This window comes from Cryptomeria japonica, chromosome 5, assembly GCF_030272615.1.
Source record: "Cryptomeria japonica chromosome 5, Sugi_1.0, whole genome shotgun sequence".
Lineage (NCBI taxonomy): Eukaryota > Viridiplantae > Streptophyta > Pinopsida > Cupressales > Cupressaceae > Cryptomeria > Cryptomeria japonica.
This window is the reverse complement of record NC_081409.1, coordinates 146,749,269-146,766,462: the sequence shown is the minus strand read 5'-3', so window position 1 is coordinate 146,766,462 and position 17,194 is coordinate 146,749,269. Positions and strand designations below refer to the sequence as shown.

Here is a 17,194-nt window from a genome sequence, read left to right as displayed (position 1 = left end):
TGAATTTTGAGTACAGATTTAATGGGTGTATCAAAACATTTTTATGGCAGTCAAATTTGTTAGCTGAGAAGAGCATATATGGTGATGTGGACTGCAACATTTGGCTTCATGATAAGGCCATGGAGTCATGGATGGGCTCTGCCATAAGTTCCTTAACTGGTGATGGTGAGAACATTTATGAGAAATTTACAATAGGATGATCCTAGGAAAATTAAAATTCTAGCTCCCTTGGGTAAAATGAACAACATTGAAGCAATCATTAGCAAATATGTTTCTTAACAAATATGGTAGTGAGCAGTTGCTGTGAACTTTCTTTTTCTTGGGGCTACTCTCTTCCTAAGAAATAAAAATTGTTTTGGATTTCAAGTTCAATATTTGAATTATTGATGTTTTCATGTTTCTAATGTTCCATGGGACTTCAATGAAGGGAAAAGCAGACCAGTAGCCTCCTATGGGATTGTATCTGTACTTCTATTTTTGCAACGACCTTTAAGTAGATGTTCAATCTCAAAATCATTTGAATTCAAAATTACATGTTTCACAACACTGCAGTGCATAAAGCTCGTTGTATAATTGACAAGTCAAAAGACTGTTTGCTTCACAATTTACAACTTTGTGATCTGGTGATGTTCTTCTTGAGAACATTTACAAAAAAATAGCAGTAAGATGATCCTAGGAAAAAGAAAATTCCAGCTTCCCTATTTTAGTTTTTCAAGACCATGTCCTAGATGATCTGTAGCAAACTTGTCAGGAAAAGTGAAGTACATCGAAGCAAACATTGGCAAATACAATTTTGAAGATGCTTCTCTCACCCATATGTCTCATTATGCAGGCCCTGTTTCATGGGGCTATTCTCTTCCGTAGATTTTTTTTTTTTACATTTTTAATATCAAGATCTGAAAATATTGATTTTTTTTTAACATTTTTTAACATTTTTAATCTCAAGATCAGGAACCGGTAGTTAAATCGGAACATGAAATTGCAGCAAACAAGAAGGAAGATAAACCGGTTTGGGTTGAAAAAGACAAGAATAAGGTAGAATCAAGTCTAATTGTGTAGACTGCTCTGCATGCAGAAAGAAGGAACTTATGGGTTGTAGACAATGGTTGTTCCAATCACATGACCGGTGACAAAAATAAATTTATTAAGCTTGAAGATTGGAATGGAGGCTCAGTAAGATTTGGAGACAACTCCTCCATCAAGATAAAAGGAAAAGGTACTCTGAATAAAGATGGAAAATTGAAGGCATATGATGTGTATTATGTGGAAGGTCTAAAGCATAACTTACTTAGTGTGATAAAGGATACAAATTCACTTTTGACTCTACCGGTTGCCACATAAGAAAAGAGAGTACCAGTCAAATTGTTGCAGAAGGTAAAAGAACATATGGAAACATGTACAAGTGGATGAGAGCTGGTTGTGGCACGGGAGATTAGCCCACATAAATTTTGATAATCTGGCTGCAATGAGCAAAAGGGGCTCTGTGAGAAATATACCACCCATCATCAAACCGGTAAGCACATTTTGTGATGAATGTGTAAGAGGAAAGCAGGCCACTTGAACTGGTGCATACTGATCTATGTGGACCTACCAGAAACAAGAGCTCTAGCCGGTGAAAGATACTTCATGCTCCTCATTGATGATTTTTCAAGAATGACATGGGTCACTTTTCTATAGGACAAATCTTGCCTTTGAAAGATTCAAGATTTTCCAGAAGATGGTTGAGAGGGAAAGTGGATGCAAGCTGAAATGTCTTAGATCAAACCAGGGTGGAGAGTTTACATCAAATGAGTTTAAAGATTACTGTGAGAGACATGGAATAAGAAGACAATATTCAGCTCCAAGAACACCACAACAAAATGGTGTTGTAGAAAGGAAAAACAAGACAGTCAAGGAGATGGCAAGAACCATGCTAAATGAGGCAAACATACCGGATACATACTGGAAGGAAGCAGTTCACACTGCTATCTATACCTTGAACCGGGTTCAACTGAGAACCAACAACAAAATTACACCTTATGAACTGTGGCATGACCAGAAGTCATCAGTTAAATACTTTAAAGTGTTTGGAAGTAAATGTTTTGTCAAAAGAGATGTGGATGGCTTAGGTAGCTTTGATTCTAGGAGTGATGAAGGTATCTTCTTGGGCTACTCAACTCATAGCAAAGCCTACAAATGCTACAACAAAAGACTAAGAAGAGTCATTGAGAGTGTGCATGTAAGAGTTGATGAAGATATGCATAAAGGAAGAGAAGCACAAGTAAACCGGTATGATGACACCGGTGATGAAGATGAAGTTTAGAATGGCAGTGAATCAGAAGAAGCATCAAACAAGTCCCCCAACCAGTATGTACTAAAAATCACCCGAAAGATCAGATCTTAGGTAATAAGAATGATGGTGTGCAGACCAGAAGAAGACTTGCTCGTAATGATGAACGAGTAAATTTTTGCCTCATGACTGAAATGGAACCCAAAACATTTAATGAGGCCAGCAAAAGTTAGAAATGGATGGATGCAATGGAAGAGGAACTGCAGTAGATTGAGAAGAATAAGACTTGGGAATTTGTTCCTAGACCGGTAGACAAGAACATTATTGGCACAAAGTGGGTCTACCGGAACAAGATGAATGAAGAAGGAAAAATTGTGACGCACAAAGCAAGGTTAGTGTGCAAAGGATACTCTCAAGTAGAAGGAATAGACTTTGAAGAAACATTTGCATCGATTGCTTGGCTTTGAGGCCATTAGAACGTTTCTAGCCTTTTCAGCCTATAAGGGATACAAAATCTATCAAATGGATGTAAAATCTGCTTTCCTAAATGGAAATTTAGAAGAGGAAGTATACATAGAACAACCAAAAGGTTTCCTGTTGCATGATGATGAAACCTTTGTGTGCCGTTTGAAGAAAGCACTGTATGGTTTGAAGCAGGCTCCAAGAGCATGGTACTCAAGGTTAGATAAGTATCTAAAGGAGCAAGGATTCAAAAAGGGAAGTGCAAATAGTAATCTGTACATTAAAGTAGATGGAAACCACATGATTATTGTGGTTGTATATGTGGATGACATCATTTTTGGAGGGAACAAGGATACCTTGTGCAAAGAGTTTGCTGATCAGATGCAGTCAGAGTTTGAGATGTCAATGCTTGGAGAGCTGTCATTTTTTCTTGGTTTGCAGATTTCACAATGAGACAAGGGAATATTTGTCTCTCAAACTAAGTATTCTTGAGACATGTTGAAGAATTCCAAATGGAAGACAACAAACCGGTAAGTACCCCCATGGTGACTGGATGCAAGTTGAGCAAGAATGATGAATCACCGGTAGTGGATCAGATATTGTATAGATCCATGATTGGCAGTTTGTTATATCTCACTGCTTCTAGACCGGATATAGTGCAGGCAGTATGCATGGTTAGATTTCAAGCTGCACCCAAACAGTCACATGTGAATGCAGTTAGGAGGATATTTAGGTACATACAAGGAACGATTGATTATCGACTATGGTATCCTAAGCAAGGAGAGTTCACCTTACAAGCTTACACAAATGCTGATTGGGTAGGCTGCATTGATGATCAGAAGAGCACAAGTGGTGGTGCATTCTTCATAGGTAACCGGTTGGTCTCATGGCACAACAAGAAGTAGGATTTAATCTCCCTATCTACTGCTGAAGCAGAATATATTGCTGCTGCTACATGTTCTCAAGTGTTGTGGATGAAGCAAACCCTCAAGGATATTCGGGTAGAAACATCTGACCTTGTTTCTATTTGGTGCGATAATTCAAGTGCAATCAATATATCAAAGAACCCGGTTATGCACTCAAGGACAAAGCACATTGCCATCAAATACCATTTTCTCAGAGAGAAGGTTGAAGACCAGGAAGTTAAGGTAGAGTATGTCCCTACAGGTGAACAAGTGGCAGATATATTCACAAAACCTCTACCAGTAAGCACATTTGAGTATCTGAGACACAAGTTAGGAGTTGTGTCACTAGCTTCATGCACTTAAGTCGTATGGAGATCTATGATTCAGGGGGAGTTCACAAGGGGAGACTTGACAAAGGGGGAGATTGTACTGGTTGAGTACATGCAGAGTCTTGTGATCTACTCTACTGGAGAATGGCAGAAAGTGAGTAGATATTGGATGATGGAGAAGGAACTGGTATGCTAGCAGATAATGGACACTGTTTGTGCCCTTTGTCATGTTGTCAAAGGGGGAGAAGGAACCGGTATGATAATGATAAGTGTGTGTTGACATCAATGCCAAAGGGGGAGATTGTTGGCATTGTGTTGTCATTGATGTCAACCGATAAGTATAGCATGTCACCGGTGTTGATGGTTACCGGTATGCAAGGCGTATGCAGGATGCAAGTAGGAGATGTTATCGGTATGGATGTTCACCAGTAAAGCAAACATAAGAAAGCAAAGAGATAAATAGGTTATGTCAACTGATATGCAGGAAGGTGCAATCCCAACCGGTAAACAGGTCCATCGGTGAGTATGTATGAACAAGTAGAAGACTGGTAGCATAAGGCAGATACCGGTAGGATATTTTTGGTCGATGGCCAAGCTTGAACCGAAATAGGGGACTTAGTTGAGCTGGATGCCGACAAAGGATGCTACGTAGGAACCAAGTGTCTAACGTACAATAGTCGGTGAAGTGTGCTTTAACGAGACAGTTGAAGAGTCAGTCGACATTAAATGAAGATTGCGAAAATCATGGGTGAGTTGCAGAAGTTTGCGGCTCGATGAAGATCGATGGACAACTCCTGTGTGCTGATTGATGCATGATATCTGATCTCCTTGTCGACCTGGAGAAGCAAACCGCTGGAACATTAATGGTGATTGACAGAAAGAAGAGTAGTGTTTGCCAAATATAGAAAACGTGCATTTGAAGTTAGGATTTGGCGTGCGGTGTTTCATTGTTGCAGGTTATCAATCTTGGAGATTCGATTCGATATGACCTAATATGGATTGCGTCGGTGGAGAAAACCCTAAGTGCGCCAAAGTTTGAATCTATGTTTTGGCGGGAAAGTATATAAAAAAATATGCAGATCAAAGATCAAAAACGTGATGCCAGTTGTGAGAAGAGAGTGTGCTTGAGAAAATAGCGTGCAGATCAGTCTGAGAAGAGTATTGCAACTAAGTAGTTGATGGAGAACCGGTAGTAAGAGTTGTAACCGGTAAGAGGGTTTAGCAGAGGTTTAACCGGTAGATAATAGAGCTGAAGTGAACGGTAGGAAGGCATCTGAGATTGATAGAGTGTAGGGTGAGTATCAAAGTAAGTCAGCAAAGGCAGAGATCGACTGGTAAGGGATCGGAGAGAGTGAATTGATAATCAGAAGTGAAAGAACCGGTGAAACAGAGAAGAGTTGTAACTGGCAGAGAGAAGTTGAATAGGTGTTACAAAACTCATTTGTAACAAGGTACTTTCATTGTAATAAGTCGTTATTTCATTGTGTATCATTGAGTTAGAGCTCAGTGTAGGGGTTGGTGCTCCTTTAGGTTGGTGCCCATAAATCTTTAGGGGTTGGTGCCCTAAACATTGTTTTTTCTGTTCAGTAATTTTGGTTGTAATTTTGTATGAATTATTGATTCATCTCCCCTCTCAGTAATTCTGAGTTGTTTCTCAGACTTAATTGCTTATTGCTATTGTTTTAAGGCTTTTGAATAGTAACGACACACACTATGGGATCCATTATGCGTTAAGGGTCAAAAAGTACACATTTCAAAGTGTCGCCTGATACCTTTTTAAAGATGCCCCGATAACTGTGCATTTAAAATTGCCAATACTTATGCACGAATTTCCCAGTAGTCATGCACAAATGCCCTAGTAGTCATATGCACAAATGGGCCAATTATGGTCCAAAATTGCTAGAAAGCGGGCGACTATTGGTACATTTCAAATTTATTACTGGGCTTTTAGTTATCATTTTTTATTTTTCTTTAAAGTGTGTAATTGTGGGGTTGGGTGCAAAAGGAGTGAACGATTATCGGAACTATAACGCTACTGGTACTCTTTCCCTATAATTATAATCTAGATGGTAGATTAGCAACTATAGCTCAATTTATCGAGAATTTCTAGATAAACACATTCATGTAAATTAAAAAAGAGCTAGCAACAATAGGATTGTTGGATTTTAAAATGTATAGAAAGGATATAAATAATGCAATAGGTTTTCATTCACAAGCAATACTTTTTCTCCTTAAAGTTCTTCAGTCTAGAACTACAATTGCAAAGGTCAATGTAGGTTTAACTTTGGGGATTTTGAATGATGAGAAAAACTTAAGAGTGGAAGTGGTTGCTAGAAGGATGAATTTTTCCTTTTCTTCGACTATTAGGGTCCGGGTCTACAAAGCTCAAAAACTAGTAGCAATGGCAATTTGTGCAAGATCACATGTTGGTTTGGTAGCTGAGAAGTTTGGGATGAAGACATTTATGATTGAGGGTATTATTTTTAGTTTGTGGGAGTAGATTCAGTTGAGATACAAGCATAAAAAAGTAATCAATGACCATCTTATTGGAGCATTATAAAATTTGTGCAATAATTCACACAGTGGACTTAATGATGTAGTTCCAAAGAGGTTGACCTGATTTAGAACAATTTTTTATAAATTATCTGTTAGTATAATTTTAGAAAAATACTCTAGTTCTATGTTACTGGGTCCGGTCCAGGCTCGGTTCATTGCGGGTTTGGGTAGGGTTTGAACCACAACTTATCGGTTTGGTCCTGTCGAACCTAGACAAGCCTAGGAGGAATTTTGACATATTTCAGCAAACTTGGGCAAAATTTGATGGGTTTTTAATTTATTTTTAAACTGATAGTGTTTTTTTGCCAAAAGGGCAAATTTGACCCCCCAACCCTATTTTGACCACCAAAAACATCAAAAGGGTAAAACTATTTCGTTCATGCATAATAGAATGAAAAAAAACCTTTTTTGCTCCATTGCTGAACCTAATGCTTCGAAAAATTGACAACAAAGTTGAATGGGTCAAATAGGTGTATGCTGATGCTGAGGAGATCCAAATGTTCATCACCAACCAAGATACGCCACAAGGCATATTTACACAATTCTTGAGATTGGAGTTGTTGATGGTAAATTAATTTTAATTTTAGTTAAATAATAAATATGGTTTAATAAACTTTTTAATTTAATTTTAATTTTAATTTTTTCTTATTTTGATTTTAAAATAGGTTGCTGAGACTTGTTTTGCCTCCAACACAATTGTGTTGAGACGACTTGTGAAGCTTTGTGAGGCACTATATAGCATAGTTGAACTACTTGCGACTCGGCTCGACTTGCCAAGCCCCTGGGAAAAAAACTCGGCGAAAACTCGGGAAAAACTCGGAAAAACTCGGCGAAAAACTCGGCAACTTAAAAACACGCTTAAACTAAGTAAAAAATGCATTTTTTTGCAATTTTTAATGAGAAGATGCATCCAATGAGTCAATAAATGATAACACAAAAGAAACAAGCTGATTCTAGATATATTTAAATGCAAAGTGTCTACAAAATCGCATCCTCATGAGGAATGCTGATGGCTGGAAGCTTGAAGTAAAATAGTAAATTACTAAATAGTTTTTGTAAAAACAAAAGTAAATACATCATTACAAATTACAATTACAACTTCCTCTTCCCAGCTCTAGCAAAAACATGGGGAGAGGTAGAACTAGAGGGGTCTAGACTGTCTAGTCGTATAAGTCTGCTGTGGGATTGGGCGTGACTATGCCTCCTCGCTCGGTATGGTTGATTGAGACTCATCCTGCATCCTGGATGAAGCTATGTCTCCACCTGCCTTTGGCACTGGCAATGAATCCTCATCCTCATCCTCATCCTCATCCTCCTCAATGTCATCCAGCCTGAAACCAAATCCACCCCCCCCCTCCATAGCCTGCCTCTCCCCTCTCCAAATCAGTGATGTTAGTGTCGGAAAACAATGGAGGCTGCGCCTGTGATGTCCAATCACTGTAAGGATCTATATCATCCAAGTCAATTGGACCACCTTCTAGTTCCTCTACCTTCTTTACGCGCAATCAAAGATTATATTGCACGTAGACAAGGTCATTGAGCCGTTTCTGCGCTAACTTGCTCCTCTTCTTCGTGTGGATTGCTTCAAACAAGCTCCAATTGCGCTCACAATTGGATGAACTGCAAGGCTGACATAAGACTCTGAGGGCAAAATTTTTGAGATGTGGGGTGTTTCCACCCCAATTTTGCCACCAAGCATTTGCAAATTAAATAAAATGGAAAAGTTAGAAAGCAAAGAGAAAAGAGAAAACATAATTTATCAATCATTTTAGTCTTTAGATCCCAAAATCCAAATGGCAAATGTTATACCTGGGGTTTGAGTGGTTCTTCCTCTCCTAGCCAGCTCTGAAGAGAATAGCTTACCCCTTCCTCCCTTATAATTTTGGAGCTCACTCACAATGAGGTCTCTCTCCTCAACATCAGGTACCATCCTCTCAATGCATGTACTGAGGCCCTCCATGACTTCTCCATTCGAATCTGAGTAAGAACCCCCGAACCTAAAACGAGGGTTGAGGAAGTACCCTGCTGCATGAATGGGTTGGTGGAGCTGATTGTTCCACCTCCTATCAACAATTTCCCAAATGGGATCAAATTTGAGCCTATCCCCCTTGTAGTAATTTTTGATAGACTCCTTGGCCCTATCCATGGCCTCATAAAGATATCCCCCTTGTAGTATTTGAGCCTATCCCCCTTGTAGTAATTTTTGATAGATCCTTTGTAGTAATTTTTGATAGACTCCTTGGCCCTATCCATGGCCTCATAAAGATATCCCATTGGGGTTTTATCCCCATCCACCAAGCGAAGAACTCGAACCAAGGGCTTTGACACCTACAATTGAAAAATACAAACTAGAAAAAGATCAAAATATCCCCCTTGTAGTAATTTTTGATAGACTCCTTGGCCCTATCCATGGCCTCTTGAGCCTATCCCCCTTGTAGTATTTGAGCCTATCCCCCTTGTAGTAATTTTTGATAGATCCCTTGTAGTAATTTTTGATAGACTCCTTGGCCCTATCCATGGCCTCATAAAGATATCCCATTGGGGTTTTATCCCCATCCACCAAGCGAAGAACTCGAACCAAGGGCTTTGACACCTACAATTGAAAAATACAAACTAGAAAAAGATCAAAATTTAAATAATGAAGTTACAAATTAGTAATGAGAGACTTGAATCAAGAATAACTAAAATTTAAAAATTAAAGTTTTGAAGTAACAACCTTCACAATCTCTGCAGCCCTTTGTGCAAATTGGTTGTCGAAGACTATGCATGCAACAACCTCTCCTTCAGGCTTCTTTGAATAAGGTGAGTTAAGCCATTCTCCACTCACAAACATTTGTTTCAAAGAAGTCAATGCAGCAAGAATGCTTTGCAACGTCAAGAAAATTGTTGCAAACCTTGTGACACCAGCTCTCACCGAATCTTTCCCTTGCGTGTGTTGTCTCATCAAGTTTAGGACCCAAGGGTGATTGTAGATATATTTGGTGATCCTCGTTGCATCTTCCACAACTGGAGTCACCCACTCAAGTTTTCCTATGTCCTCCAAAAGAAGGTCAAGGACATGTGCTGCACAAGGTGTCCAAAAAAGAGTGGGGTGCCTCTCTTGGAGGATTCTTCTTGCAAAAGAAGAATTTATTCTTAAGAAACCTGCAACCAAGTAAAACAAAGCCCACAACAAATGAGAATATTGCTAATGCCTAAAGGTAATAATTCAAAAGGATTCTACCTGTTGACACATATGTTGCTGCATTATCTGTGATGATTTGCACCACATCCTCTACCGCCACCTCCATGATGACATGCTCCAACATTCCAGCCAATGTTTCTGCATTTTTCACTTTGTTGGAGGCATCAATAGATTTCAAGAACACTACATTGTCCTTGCAAGCGACCAAAAAATTGATGATGGTGCGGTTCTTGCCATCTGTCCACCCATCAGAAAGAATGGTGCAGCCATAATTTGCCCAATCAATTTTTTGATCCTCCATCACTTCTCTTGCCCTAGCAACTGCATTTATGAGCAACTTGTAAGTGCAAAGTGAAATTAGGTATTAGTACACAATTTTGATTTAATAAACAAGAAATCTAAAAAATAATTAAAAATGAAATCAAGTGGACTATGTAGTAATTTAATAACCTCCCACTCAAATCCCTACGAGAAGGGGCCTTGTACCCTTTTCCTGAAACTGTCATAGCAGTCACCAAATTCAGCCAATAAGCATTCTCCGCCACATTGAATGCAATGTTGTTGAAGTACCAAAAATCAGCAACTGCAATGTCAGTTTTCTCATGTACCTCCTTATTCCATCCATTAGCCTCTTATGATGGTTGTGCTCTAGGTGTGTTTCTGGGCACAAAATAATCACCTATCGACCCTGATCGTTGTGATGGAAGTGGAACAGGGCCAGGTACTCTACTAGAGGAAGCAAAAGCAATGGGCAAGCTGATGGTGGGTTTGCAGATACGTGGGCCACGCCGAGAGCCCACCATGCCCTCAAGTGCTTCTTCTTCCTCTTCAAGGTCAATAGAAAGACCTTGAGATTCAGCTATGGCTGATCTCATGGCTAGCTTTGCCCTCTCTCTTTGCAATTTCTTCTCTTCCCTAGCTGCAAGTAGGGCAATCATTTGTCTTTTAATTTCTTCATTGGTCCCAGGGCATGCTCTAGCATCATGCCTATCTATTCCTGCAAGGTGGTATTTGAGGCAGTTGATGCCTCCATGAAGTATTCTGTCACACTTTATGCATATAATTGACCCAGGATCGGGTCCCTCATAGGCATACCTCCATGCCCCATCTCTAGCACCTCTAGGACGGGTGCCTATAAATCTAGATGGGCATGGATCTAGTGGCCATTGCTCCCTTGCCATGATTAATGCTTACTTAACCTACACATACAAAGTGAAAAAAAAAATTAACATTTTAGTTAAACAATTTAGCACTAAGCAAACTATCTACATTAGTTTAAATAAATTTAGACATCATTCGAAGTTTTTTTTAAAAAAAGTAGGGTTTGAATTTTTTTTTGAAAACTAGATTCTTCAAAAAAATTGTGAAAATTCAACAAAACTTGTTAGAAATGATTTAGACTACCTAGGAATCATTTGTAATCAATCTAAATGCAACAAAAAATAAACAAATTGTTTTAAAAAAGCATAGAAAAAAAAATTAAAAAACTTACCTGGAATCTGATTTTCCCTTCAAATCCCCTTCAAATCCACTTGGAATCACTCAATAACCACCCCAAATCACCTTCCAAGCCTTCCAAATGAGTTTCCCCCTTCTCAGCCCAAAACAATATTGGAAAACAAAAAATAAAAGCATTTTAAAGCCGTTTTTGGCTAATAAGGAAATGCGGGCGAGTTTTCCTGGCGAGTAGAAGTCTTTCCTACTTGCCAGGCCCAAAAACTCAGCGAGTTTTTGTCACTCGCCGAGTTTTCGGCGAGTGTGTCATCTATGCTATATAGTATGGTAGTCAGTCCTAATTGGAGCATATGGAAGCAATCTAGCTCTACAAGGGCAACAAACATTAGTAGAATGATACTAGATGACTCTTGGTGGAATCATGCTGAGTACCTCATGAGTTTCGCTTGATGAATTTTGATCAGATTTAAAATGAACAGGCAATTTAAAATTTATTTGAACTTTGACCTCAGTCTGATATTAATAGATGCTATATGATATCAATCAATCTGAGTATAGCTTTGTTTTATCACAAAATATTTTATGATCTGCTGTTGAATGTATTTGATTTGTCACAAATGAATTCGTCTGTAATATATAATTGTCAATCTGCAGTATATAACAATTGATCTGCTGTTGCATACACGAATATATAGATATATATTCGATTTCAGATTATAATGCAACTACGACTGCTTAATGTTCACACACTCCATAATACACCTTGTTTGATTGTATATTCTGTTTGGTATGATTTGATTTGACAAAGTTGTTTGCACTATCTGCTATTCGATCTGAATTTTATACTCTGTATATACTTTCCATTCTGTGATGTCCATCACCCTGATCAAACTGTTTGTTGACATTCATATAGTCGCCGAGGGGTGACTATTTCCAAGAGTCGCCACCCTACCTAGAGGATAGCGACTTCCTGTTGATGTGTGTTTTAGGTACATAACATTCAGAATAAAATACCAAAGCACTTTACCCTCTCTTGAACAAAATCACCTCAGATGCTAAGGGTAAGATCAACTAAAATGATTCCAAGGTTAATACATGTCAGGTCTTGACGAGTGGGTAACTCAATGGTCGATGTGAATTGTTGTTTTCATTTGGGGCCTTACAAAAATGTTCGAATTAACTTCATAGGTTATGGATATGGAATGGGTGTGCTGATAACTTAGGATACAACAATGTAGCTCTGGACTTGATTCTTACTAGACTTACTAAAAGAGAGGGGGGGGGGCAAAAGGAATAGGGTTCAGGAAATCTATTCTAAGCCTAGGAATGTAGGAAATGATGAACAAATTTAGTGGAATTGAACTAGGCAAGGTCTCACAAACAGGTTTTGACACGAGCTTAGTACAATCATTTAAGGTATTCGTATTGATTTTCAAACTATTACCATCAAACATTTACACCATCCAAGTTGATGCATATTAAGGGATGCATAATAATTGAAGTTAAGCTTGCTTAATTTTCCAGTTGACCACACAAGGCGCTCTTACCAACGACAATGGGGCTAGTGGTATGGATTAAGGATTCCACACAAATATACTCAACAAATCTTCCTTTCAATCTAACAAACATAAAAGAAAATTCTAATCTAACTTGGAGGAATTGAGAACCTTGAATGCAAAACAACACTTGAAAGACAAAATCACCATCAAGTATAACAATGATTTATATTCAAATAGCTGCAAAAAAACACTTGAAAGACTCTCTCTTACAAATGAGAGGCAATATGGTATATATAGAGTCTCATACAAAATGGATGGCCAAGATTAAAACTAAATCAAGGGCCAAGATCATGCCAACAAAACCTTAGATTTGCCCTAATTTGGGTTTACATAAAAAATGGAGCCACCAACCTATGGCCCAATAGAAAGATACCTCGTCATCAAATAGAGAATCTTCTAGAAGATTCCTCCCTGCATCTCTCTCTCTCCTAGCATACTCCAAGAATCTAGCCAATACAAAATCTAACTCCTCCATGGAAATGCTAGGGGTAAGGTATCCTGTTGTAAATCAATCACGTCCAATGCATCCGAGCAAACATCTAAAGTGTTCTCCCAATCTGGTATGAGTTTTTGCAAACTATGAACATGAATCAATAAAGAGACCAAATCATCCATTTGACTCTTCTTCAAAGAATCCAACTGACAAAAATACATTAGTTTCATCTTGTCTCTTAATTCTACTAAGTGTAAACCACTAGCCTCACAGACATCAACCCCCAATAACTCCTCTACTGAGGCAAGGATCTTCAACTGAATATCATGAATTGATCCTTCCATTTCTGCACAACTTAGTTGCGCTTTCTCATAAGTTGATTTCTTCATGGCTAATGAACAATACCAGCCATGGAAATCGTATCTATCTCCACTATGCACAACATTCTTTGTAAGCAATGTGGACTTAGGAATCCTCTTCAAAGCTCCGAGGAGTGGAATATTCTTCTCTTGAATAGGCCTGAATTCTTCCCAAACTCCTCCAAAATACTATATTCTGAACATGAGCCCCATTGTCTTGTCAAATGCCTGGACAAACCGAGTAAGGAAATCATCCGCCCATCTCTTTATATTCTCAATCCATTTCTCCACCTCCAAGAGTGTATCTCTCGATGCATCATAATGTGAATGTAGTCCACGATCAACTGCAATAGGGGAAATAAGGGTGGGATTCTCACACCTTACCCTTGCAATGTACTCTCTAAGTTTGATATTCTCTTCTTTGTATTTCTCTTTCTCTTCAATTTCTCTATCCAATCGTGCACTGATTGCCCTAAGGTTATCACCAAACCCCTAAAATTCTTGTTCTCTTGTAGTTCGACCGAGGGCAACTGAAGTGATTTGGAAATCCATGGGAGTAGTAATGTCTGCTGTCACACCTGCAATGTGAACAACCACCTGTGCAATCCGCATTCCTGTCTCATCTCTAGCTATGTGCGATAAAATCTCCGCTCTCTTAGGCTCTTTCTCCTTATTGCTCCTAGCTAAGTAGTCATCAATGTCATCAATAGGCCGTGTCTCTATCATTTTCTTACTTTTCTCCATACTCTTCATCAACCAATTAGGAATAGCGGCCATCTCCATACCATCATCGAGACACATATCTTGATCAAGCTCTCTCAATGCCGAGATAACATCATCATCATCATCATCATCATTAGGATTATTCCTAGTCAAATCATATACATTCTTTCCCAAAGTAACCTCCAAAAAGACAGTAGGTTATCCCGACTGATCATCATCCTCATTAGGTGGAGCAGATGTCGCTGTGGCATGTAAATCCTGAATATTCTTTGGTAGTATCACTCTGTTGGAACATTGCTCGAACTCCCTGTTCTGTTTTGGCATTTCAACTTCCTTGATTGATGAGACACTGAGAGGTGGTGAAGGAATGATAGGCGAAGGAATGGTAGTCTTTTGTTTCTTCTTCTTGACCTCCTCAATCTTCTTCCCTCTAGCCTTGACTTCTCCTGGTGTGTTCTTCTTTCTTTTGGGAGCTTGACTCTCCTCATCCGCATGAATCCTGACATCACTGATAGTCCTCTGATCATCCTCAGAAGCCGATTCCTCTTGTTTCATCTTTTCATAAGTGAAGGTGACACCCATATCAACTAACTTGTTCATCTGAATATCCACCCATGCTCAGGAGAAACTCAAGACCTCTCTCATGAATACATTCAAATCTATTTCTTCTGATTTTGACCAATTAGGCAATAAGATCGCCTTCTTCATTTCATTTTCATATTGTAGATGCATATGATCCCTGTCATCTAAACTTGGTCAGGAATGAGGAAAAGTCCGCACTTTCTCATGAAATCTACTGACAGCCTCGACCACATTCGTCTCTTCACTGCCTGCTTGTCCATCAGGTTGGCCTAGTAATCTTCTATGTCTACCTTGTGGATGAACTTTTCTCCTCTAATCCTTTTAACTTTCTTATTTGGATCAAATCTTTCTCTTTTCTTGTATGTTGCAAATCGATAGAATGCAAGCTCCTCACTTGCTATGTTAGTTGCTAAGGCGAACTGGCAAACCTCCAACATTTTCCCAACTGAAATAGGAAATGTCATGCCCGTCCTGTGCTTCTCTTTTTGGATAGAATCAAACTCCAGAAGCTGTCTCACCACTTCCAACAAGATCACTCTGTCAGAAGGATACCTAGGAAGCTTGTAGGGTTTGGATTGAAATCCATGAATCCTAAGGTATGTGAAAGTGGGAAACTGAATATACCACGATCCATATTTCTCTATCAGCTTCGTTGCTTCCTTGGACAACCTCCTGTGGACTCCACCTTGTAGCATCCGTGCGATGTACATTGTGAATAAATCATTCACTCTCTTATAATCTTCAATTCTATACATGTTCAGCTGTGGATAACACTCATAACTCCTGAATTGTCCTTGTCCATTCTCGACTTCACCTCTGCATATCAATCCTTTGTATGTAACAAACCGTGCAAGCAGGTACACCAAATAGGAAGTCATGGTGAATGACTTGGACCACTCCACATTTCTCAGCTGAAATTCCAGATTGTCACTTATGATTCTAGACCAATTTATTAATGTTCCTTTTAGACAATCTTGGATGAAATAGAACATCCATCCATCGTATATTGCACCCTGCGGCATCCCCATTGACATCCCCATCACTCGGTTAAGCAGGAATACTAAATCACTATATTCCTCTTTGAAGTCTGTGCACATGAGTGTCTTGGGAGCCTTGGAATGATGAGGCCTAGGCTCGATCATCCATCCTTATTCACCACGGTCTTGCACGCATCCATCTTCTTATATCGGTCTTCATATTCATCTTTAGTTATATCCTTCATGTCTGCTCCACGTGGAATTCCAAACACCTCAACAATCTCATCTTCAGCAAGGTAGGCAATGACGACACCCTTAGGAGTCTTGATCATTCAGGAGCAAGGATCATAACATCGTGCACACTTCAAGATAAGCTCACTGCATTGTATGGATTGCGGAAATCTAGCGGCCAAATAAATGCCACTCTTCATAATGTTCACATAGGTTGGGGAAGGGATCTGGCTTCCAATTCCGAACATACGCTGTCGCATCTGGTTCATGTTCAGGAAATGCATGTTCGTGTCTATAATCTCCTTTCATCTGGATGACATCTTGGATTCTGGATAGAATCCAGTCTCAAGTATCTTCTATTGTTCTCTTCTTTCCTTGAGTCCGGACTTCGACATCACACCTGTACGAAGCTTGAAGTTAGAACTTAGGAAAATAAATAATATTCTAGACAAAATTCCCGACTTTTTAATGATTTAGACTAATTTGGATATGGAAATCAGGAAAATAATCCACACTCTTGATAGATTTCAATAATTGAATACAAAATGTGACAAGGTTAGGGTATAAAACCCTCATTAAGTTCATCAAAATCAATAACTTTCAGACCAAAGTCTGAAAACGCCTCCATATACTTAGAAATTATGTTCAAATTAGATTGCCAACAAAACCAAGTCTGAAGACACCATTCGAAGTCAACAATGGCTGCCAACAATTATGAAGACAACTTGCAACTTCACAAATTAATTTCTAAAAACATGTTGCAATCACCCAAATATGCACAAACTTGATGAAAATCAATTTTGATGATGAAAGCAATCATATCCAGGAATGTGTAGGTATGGCTGGTAAAAGTTTTATTTTATGAGGACAGGTCTGAAAATGGATTACTTCAGACTTATCAGCACTTTGGAAAGTGATTAAAATCCCTGGAAATGATTGATAAAGGAATGGACTCCAAGCAAAATCGCCAAAGGTGACAAGTGGCTGGAAATGAAAATCTCCGAGGACAACAACCAATAATGGAATTTGCAGACCTGTAACAGCTTTGAATAACTCTGAAAATGGACTGAAAATGACCTCCAATCAGCCTCTAGGCAAAATCGTCTAAGGCACAAATGAACTGAAAACGCAATGTAGGTCTGAAAACGAATTTTCCAGCCAGCATGAAGG

General features: G+C 38.9%; 1 long non-coding RNA gene across 5 annotated transcripts in view; it reads left to right on the top strand.

Moving 5' to 3' along the window:
- The window catches only part of LOC131067615 (uncharacterized), a 65,089-nt gene that overhangs the window by 24,509 nt on the left and 23,386 nt on the right, over nt 1–17,194 (top strand). The window lies entirely within an intron of this gene.